Here is an 8,900-nt window from a genome sequence, read left to right on the forward strand (position 1 = left end):
ATCTCTTGTACCTGTGCAGTCTACCTGCCTCTGTCTCCAGCCTAGGGGATGGTGGGATGGAGACTGACCTGGTCCAGCCCTTCCTGGCCATCTCTCCGAGTCCTGGGGTGGGGGAGTCTGGGCACCATTTCCTCTGTAGAGAGGGAAAGTCCATTGTGAAAGCAGACTCTGGTTAGTAATCTTGTGCCTAGAAGGGTCTGCCCTTAGTCATTCCCAAACTGGACACACATCAGGGAGTCCAGAGGACGCAGGGAGATGGACTCTGTTGCCTGCTCTACCTATAACCCTTTGGCTTAGGCAGGGACCACAGTCCTGCTGTGTAGCAAGTGCTGTGCTAGGCAGCAAGAAGACGCAGCCTTCCGAGCTTTAGTTCCAGTCAGAAACGAGCCGAGGAGAGTTAGGGCTAGTTCAGGATCGGGACTCCAGTTGTGGGCCATGGGCATCGAGGTTGCTAAGTGGATAAAGCCTGTGCTGTTCAAACGTGAAGATCTGAGTTCAAATCCCCAGCCGTGTGTGAGTGCAGTCACCTGTAATTCCCAGCACTTGGGAGGCAGAGGCAGGATTCACAGAACAAGTTAGACTAACCTGTATGGGTGGGTGAGATTTAGGCTCAGTGAGAGATTGCCGTATAAATAAGGTGGCAGGCAAGCAAAGAGAACACTCACTGTAAACCTCTAGTCTCCCAACAATGAGGACACTAAGAGAGACTTACATAGAATCTACATGGGAAGTAGAAAAAGCCAAGATCTCCTGAGTAAATTGGGAGCATGGGGACCTTGGGGGAAGGGTCGAAGGGTGAGAGGAGAGACAGGGAAGGGAGCAGAGAAAAAATGTAGAGCTCAATAAAGATAAAAGAACTTCTAGTCTCCATATGTACACATGCACCTGCAACCACACGCATGTAAACATTTATGCACAGCACACACATCCCCCACCTCCGAAAAGGTAGATGTTGCTTCCAGTGAGCTCGCATGAGGACTTGGGCTTAGGAGGTTATGGCCGAGCAGGGCTGGTAGGCTCCAAGCATCCTGTACAGGAGCCGTTTGAGGTTAACCAGACATTCACTCACATAGATTATAGGAACCTGGGTTCTGAACTAAAAGGAAGCCCCAGAAAGTTTAATCAGGAAGATGCTACCTTATTCCTGTTTTCTCTGGCTGTTGAGAGTTTCGTGAGAAGGTGAAAGCCCCTCATCCCAGCTGTACTGCTCAGGCTACAGAGTCGGGGCAGAGCCTGAGTCTTAGAGGTTCCAAGCATTCCTGGAGGTCCCAGTTATTCCCACATGCTTCCTGCCTCTTGCTGTGGTGACAGGCACACAGAGTGATGGACAGGTATCTTGAGAAGAGCCATGCTGGTGTGGAGAATTGAGGTGCTGAGCTGGGCTCTGGTAAGGAGTTGGACAGGCAGAGAAGGTCTCATAGGCTAGTAGCTGTAGAACTCTTTATGTGGCCGGGCCCAGAGTTCAGGCCAGTGGTTGCCTGACTTGGATTCACAGAAGAAAACCCCAGAAAGCCTCTCGGGGAGCAGCAGAGGGTGTCCACTCTCCATTAGAACTGGAAGTTCAGACCACTGCAGCCTGCTGCTGAGGATCCCTGGGTCTCTTTCCCTGCCTCACCAGTTTGGTTGGTGTCCTGGAGCCTCTGGGAACTTAAAAGGCTTCCATGCTTTAGAGCCAGGCAACACCTCAGGCATCATGCTGGACTTGCTCACTCTGTGGAATCATCCCCACCACCAGGAAGGAGGCTGCTGTGGAAGCTGAGTATAAGACCCAAAACCTTCCCGAGCCAGGCATAGTGTTACTCATCTGTAAGCTATCAGTAGGGAGGCAGAAGCAGGAAGTTCATGAATTCAAAGCCAGTCTGAGACTCAACAAACAACCCAAGTGGGGTGGTGGTGACACCTTTAATCCCAGAACTCAGGAGTCAGAGGCAGGTGGATCTCTGTGAGTTTGAGGCCAGCCTGTTCTACAGAGTGAGTTCCATGACAGGCTCCAAAGCTACACAGAAAAACCCTGCCTCAAAAAGCTAACACCAAAACAAACAAACAAAAAACCCCAAACAAGTCCAAATCAAACAAGTTAACACTAAATCAAAACAGGAGTAGTGGTTCCTACATAAAATGTGAGTAAGCAGGAGGCTGAGGCAGGAAGATAAGAGTTCAAGGCCTGTTTGGATGACAGTGAAACACTTTTCTCCATAGTCCAAAATAAAAACTCAGAACTAAAAGTAAAAGAAAACCCTCACCTAGTATGTCCTCTGCCCATCCCCATGTTGCAGATCAGCCAGCGCAGCCTGGTGTCAATTCACAGCTTGGGTTTAGCTTATTGGTTTTGTTTGTGGCCCAGGAGGTGGTGGGTGGGGGAGAAAAGACACCCTGTCCCTATGTACAGACATCACCAAGAGCAGGGCCCCATCTGGGGGATCTCCTGGGGACAGCTTTTACCCACCCTCCTGTTTGCTGATAGCTGGGGAGGGTGTTTGGCTCCCTTGCAGCTAGCCCTTCTCTGTGCAGCTAGCCCTGCCCTGCTTAGAGCTTGGCATCCCTTTCCCACAATGTCGTCCATCCTTGTATACTGCGTGTTGTGTGTTTTAGAATAGGGTGTCACCTCAGTCTGGATATAGCCGGGGGGATGGCTTCTGACCTTAGCCACTGATTGTCTGTGATGACCTCGAAGCCTCATCTTACAGTGGTCCTTGTTATCCCCTGGCAGATGATGTCCCAATTAGACCTGGCTGACCCTTGGAATGCTCACCTTCCTCCTCCTTCCCTGAGCTGCCCAGCCCCACATTTCCACCCAGAAACATCCCTCCTGCACTGGACAGACTCCTCTATATTCCCACTCCTGCTGCCTCCATGGACAGGGCTGCCCTGGGAGCAGGAGTGTGGTGCCTAACCAACAGCTGATGGACAAATATTGTCACATCTCAAAGCCCAGAATGTATGCTGCTGCTGAGCTGGTAGAGCCTGAACTTCCCAACTCAGGCATAGGCTGGGCTCCTGGCTCCTGGCTCCTGGCTCCTGGCTCCTGGCATGAACTGTTTCACAGCGATCAGAGCTCTACCATTCCTCTAGGTGGCGCCAGTGAATCACTCCAGGAGAATGTGCCTGGTGCCTCTCCTCCCAAGTCCCTCCCCAGAACTCGGTGCCAGGAAGCCACTGGGTCCTTCCTAGAACATTCCGCTTGCATCTCACCCCTCCCCTCCTTGACATTTGCTGAGCACCTCTTGTGGTAAAGCTAAGTGCTGCAGACAGCCTTGGCCCTTCTGTTCTCCTCTAGATCTTTGCTCATTTCTAATCTTCTTCCTCATCCCTCTGTGGGCTCATTGCTCTGCCTACCAAAAGCCAGACACTAGCCAGGCAGATGAAAGGAACCACAGGGGAGAGCAGAGCTTGCACCTTGGAGGTTCAGAGCTAGCAGCCTCAAGAAGGGTGGGAGATATTGCTGGATATAGCAACAGGCAGGGACAGGATCTGGAAAACAGGAAGGGCAGCCCAGGGAGGAATGGACAGCCTAGGGAAGCGAGGTCATGCTATTTCCTCACCTGGAGTCCCCCAGCCCTGCCATCATTCCTGAGACCACAAGGAGACCTTGCCATCTTTGACCAGGGTTCCCAGTGTGCAGCCCCTAGGGCCTCCTGTGACTTTGGCACAGGTGTATGGGGAGGGCAGCTGAGCATGTCAACTGTATCTCTGCAGTCCAGGGGGGGATGAGGCCCCCAGGAAACCGCCAGCCACCAAAACACCTGCCACACGATGTGGCCATAAGCATGGTCTCCAAGGCACGCTGGGCTTTTGCCAGCTTCTCACACCAGAGGACAGTCTGGCTCCTGCTCGGATCCCAGTGTGGTTTGGCTCTGAGTCTGAGCTGTGGGGCCCTGAAACCTGCCTCAGAAAGGCGCCTCCAGCCGCCGCAGGAGGGAGCTTGTGTTCTATTAAAAATGGTTTCTGAGAAACCGTACAGTGCTAAAGTGTGTCCAAAACCAGAAAATACATCTTACCTTAAGAATGAGATTTGACTTGCTGATCCTCCCCTCCCTCCCCAACGCACACCATTTTACTTGAACTGTGAAATGGGACTGACAGGATGCGGTGACTGTCTCTGTCCTGGGTCCCTACCACACCTGGGCTGTTGTAGAGAGAAGGAAGCCTGAGGCTGTCGCTGCACTAACCTGGGCTTGGCTGAGGGCAGGACCCTAGTCTCACCCTGAGACAAGATGTGGCTCCAGGTTTCTGTCCATTGAGGGGAACATGTTGGGATTTCTAGCCATGAATTTGGTAAAAAGGAAGAATTCCCTGTATGCTGTTTTCTGTTTCTTAACCATTCTTCCATTTCCTTTCCAAAGTGATTGTTCTCAACTCCCCTCTCCCCCCCAGTAGCAGATGCCCCCCTCATCACTCTCCCAACACTGCTTAGTGTAGCATTCCTCTCCTATCAGGTAATCAATAGGTAATCAAACGAACTAAAGGCAAATTAAACGCTAAACAACGCTAATTACAAACTGTCGCGAGAGCCCCGCTCTTAGCAGAGAGAACTGCTGGTGATTGCTGTGATTCGCTTGCTGTCCAGGTGGATGCGGCTCGAGATGGCTCTGCTCTAACTGCGGCTCAGTTCCGGGGGGTGGGGTGGGAGGGGGGAGGCATCCTCCTAAGACGCCTGCAATGCAGTGCTGAAATCGGAAGTCCCAGTGTGTCCCATTGTGACAAGTGGGTTTTGATTCCTGTTTCCATGAAAGGAGACGGTCAGCAACCATGAAAAGGGACGAGGGGCTCGATGGTATATCAGCATGTTGGGGGAAGACAGGAAGATGAGGTACCACACCAAGCTGCACACAGTCTTTCTCCAGATGAATCCTCAAATGTTCTAGGAAAAGGCCCCCTGTTTACAGGCTATTATCAGTTATTGGCGATGACCGTGTTTAAATGTGCGATTTAGTTAGTTTCTGGCTGAGGGAATAAAAATGAGCAGGCCTATCATCTGTCAAGGTAAATATGGGGGCGGGGAACAGAGGAGGAGGGACTATTTTTAGTCAAGGAAAATAACTGCAGCAGGAGCTACTTATACCTCATTTGGTTTAATTTTCAATTATTTTGGGTTTACTTATTTTATGCGTATGGGTGTTTGGCCTGCACGGATGTATATATGTGTGCAGCCTGTACATGCCTGGTGCCCACAAAAGCCAGAGAGGGCATTAGATTCCTTGGAAACTGTAGTTAGGGATCCTTGTGAGCCACCATGTGGGTGCTGGGAACCGAACCCAGATCCTTTGGATGAGCTGCCAGGGCTCTTAACTGTTGAACCACCTCTCCAGCACCCCTCATTCCCTTTCTCCTAAGCACAGCTGAGTTGAGGCTGGACTGCATTAGGGAGTCCACCAGCAGGACAGTGCCAGACTCCTGGTGATGCTGTGCTCAGCCTGTGCATCCGTGTGGTGACCGCACTCCTCCACCAACCTTCGGCAGTGGCAGGCACGCTGCAGAGCTGGGTTGCTCCTCGGGGCTTTGCCACGTCCTCTGCTCATCTTCAGTGCAAAGGCGTAATCTCTACTATCCTCTTCCTGGCCCGGCAGAGTGACAAGTTGTCTCTCTAGTCCCATCTCTCTGGCATTCACAACTGGGAAGGAGGTTGCTGTGAGTGGCCAGACCTGCAGCCCTGCCTGAGGATCGTGGCCGTGCAGCAGTCTGTCTTCTTGATCCCTAAGGGATTGAGCGATCTGTTGACTCGCCTCACTGTAAGAATATTTTCCCTTCCACCCCCCTCCCCCATGACACCTATTTTGGTGGCAGTACCGAGGATGGAACCCAAACTACACGCATCCTAGGCAAGCTCTGGGCTCTGCCACAACTCCTCTGACTTCTTTCTCAGTGGTGTCACCAGAGGGCTCGGGCAGGGCATCAGAGACGTGGTGGAGGGTGACGTGTGGGTAGTCTTGTTTCCCGGGAGGTGAGTGAGTCCCTCAGGTTCCTGGTGTAAATGATGCTAAGGGGAATACGGGAGGATGTACTCCCCACAGTCCAGGCCCCAGCCTGTTAAAAGCAGCTCTTTGCAGGGCACCCCTCTCCCACCCCAGCTCTGAGGGAGTCATCAGGGTGGGGAAAGTTTTCCCAGAGGAGGTGACAGTCATCAGACTGTTGCTCAGGGCCACTGTCTCCATACAGAACCTGGTCTGTTTGGACAGAGATCAAACCCTCACGAATAGGTGCCATGGTTTCATTGGGTAATAAACAAGTGAGCTGAATTTAGTTTCTTGTGAAAAATAGTTAACTCTTCACACAGAAGTGAGAAATTTCCAGAGTAGGAAGACACTTCAGAGTAAAGATGGGGGGGGGATAGCAAAAATAAAATAGCATGGGCGGGAGCTGAAGTTAGGACCAAGTGCTGTGCACGGTGTGCCTCTTTCACACAGACAAACCCACGGGTATAGTCAGGAAACTGTCTCAGGGTTTCTGTTGCTGCAGTGAAACACCGAGACTAAAAGCAACTTGAGGAGGAGCGCGCTTACTCAACTTATTTCACTTCCACGTTATAAGTCTATCGTCGAAGGAAGTCAAGACAGGAACTGGAGGCAGGAGCTGATACAGAGGCCATGGAGGAGTGCTGTGCACTGGCTTGCTCCCCATGGCTTGTTCAGTCTGCTTTCTTATAGAACCCAAGGCCATCAGCCCAGGGGTGGTACCACCCACAATGGGCTGGGCACTCCCCCATCAATCACTAATTAAGAAAATGCACCACAGTAGGCTTTGCCTATACCCAATTTTATGGGGGCAATTTCTCAATTTAGGTTCCCTCTTTTCTGATGACTCCCGCTTGTGCCAAGTTGACCTAAAACGAGGCACAAAAATTAAGCCAAACCTTGTGGCACCAGCCTCCCAGATCCTTAGGAAGCCAAGGCAGGGAAGAGCATGTTCAAGATCTTCCTAGGCTGCAAGGCCAGCCTGGGAAATTTGGTGAGACACTATTTCAGAGTATTGATGGCTGGGGTGGAACTCAGGGTTAGAGAACTTACCCAGCATGTGGGAAGCTTTGGATTCAACCCCCAGGATCATGGGAAAATAAATCAGCCACAGTTGTCTTGGGCTGTAAGTCATTGGTACAGTTTTTCTTCATTTCCTTTGTTTTGTTTTTGTAATAGAGCAGGACCATGCCTTTTTTTTTTTTATTACCATGGCTCTGTAGTATAGCTCAACATTAGGCATACTGAGGACTGTAGCAGGCTTTCTTTTGGGCCACCAACCAGCTCCCAAATCATGGCATGAAGACTTAATATTAGTTATGAATGCTGGCCTTATCTCAGCTCTAGTTTCTTGCTGGCTCTTATAACTTAATCTGTTTCTCTTCATCTACGTTTTGCCTCAGGGCTTTTTTCTCTCTGTCTGTCTGTATATATTACTTTCTGTCTGTCTGTATATATTACTTTCACTGCTTCTCATGTGTGGCTGGTGTGGCTGTCTGGCTTCTGGCCCCAGGGATGTCCCTCTCCATTCCTACTTCTCTCTTGTCTTCTCGAGCCTAACTTTCTCCTGTTCATTCTGTCTGTCCACCAACCCCACTTGTCTGTCTATCTCTCTGCCTAATTATTGACTGTTCAGCTCTTTATTAGACCAGTGAGGTGCCTTAGGCAGGCAAGGTGAAGCAAATGCAACTCATCTTTACGTAATTAAGGAAATGCAGCATAAACAAATGTAGCACACCTTTACACAGTAATATTCACAGCATAAACAAATGTAGCACACTTTTACACAGTAATATTCACAGCAGAAACAAATGTGTAGCACACCTTTACACAGTAATATTCACAGCATAAACAAATGTAGCACACCTTTACACAGTAATATTCACAGCATAAACAAATGTAGCACACCTTTACACAGTAATATTCACAGCAGAAACAAATGTGTAGCACACCTTTACACAGTAATATTCACGGCATAAACAAGTGTAACACATCTTTACATAGTAAACATATTCGACAACGGAGAACCCTAGTAATTCTAGTTCTAGAGGATCTGATGCCATCTTCTGACCCTTTTGGGCACCACACACACACACACACACACACACACGGTGCATAACGATAGATGCAGATGAAATACCCATACACATATTAAATCAATATATTAAAAAATTATATTGTGAACAAGAAGTCATGGCAGCAGGAGCTTGACAAGACTGGTCACGTTGCATCCATAGTCAGGAAATGGAGAACAGTGAATGTCTGTGCTCAGCTAGTGTGTTTGTTTGGTTGGTTTTTGCACTTGGGGGTTCCAGCTCCTGGAATGGTGCCATCCACATTCAGGGTAGGTGGCACCTCAATGAACCTTAGAAATTCCCAGAGGCATCTGAGCTAGCAACTTCCACTGGAGCAAGCACAAGTGAACAACCTCTGCCAGAGTAAGCAACTTCTGCAGGACTAGGCAGAGCCAGAGACCTTAGCAGGAGCAGGAACGAGGGAGCAATTTCTGGAAAAGCAATTCCCAGAGGCTTGTCTCTTTCTGATGCTGGATCCTGTGGAGTTGACAATCAGCATTGACCATCATGTACCTTAATATAGGATTTTATGGAAATAATATTTTCCCAGAACAACAACAAAAGGTGACTTTTGGAAATCTGTTTACAGGCAGCTGGATTCTCTGGTCTCCATCAGTGCCTCACTTAGGTGAGAATAATTGAAAAACCCAGTAGTGTCTTAGGATGAGGACAGTGGCTTTGGCCACAGGTTCTCTGAAAGGGCAGGGTTCCTAGAGTGCACTTAGAGATCTACTACAAATACAAAGGCCTCTGAGAAGGCCAGCAAGCGGGACCGAGGGCACCAGCACAGGAATTAGACTCTCTGAAAAGCAGTCCTTTTTTGAAATAAGACAGGGTGTCTAAGAAATTGTGAACATATACCATGTGTGCTGGG

This window comes from Microtus oregoni, unplaced genomic scaffold (genome assembly GCF_018167655.1).
Source record: "Microtus oregoni isolate MIOR12 unplaced genomic scaffold, Mior012 000022F_ref0000154, whole genome shotgun sequence".
Taxonomy (NCBI): domain Eukaryota; kingdom Metazoa; phylum Chordata; class Mammalia; order Rodentia; family Cricetidae; genus Microtus; species Microtus oregoni.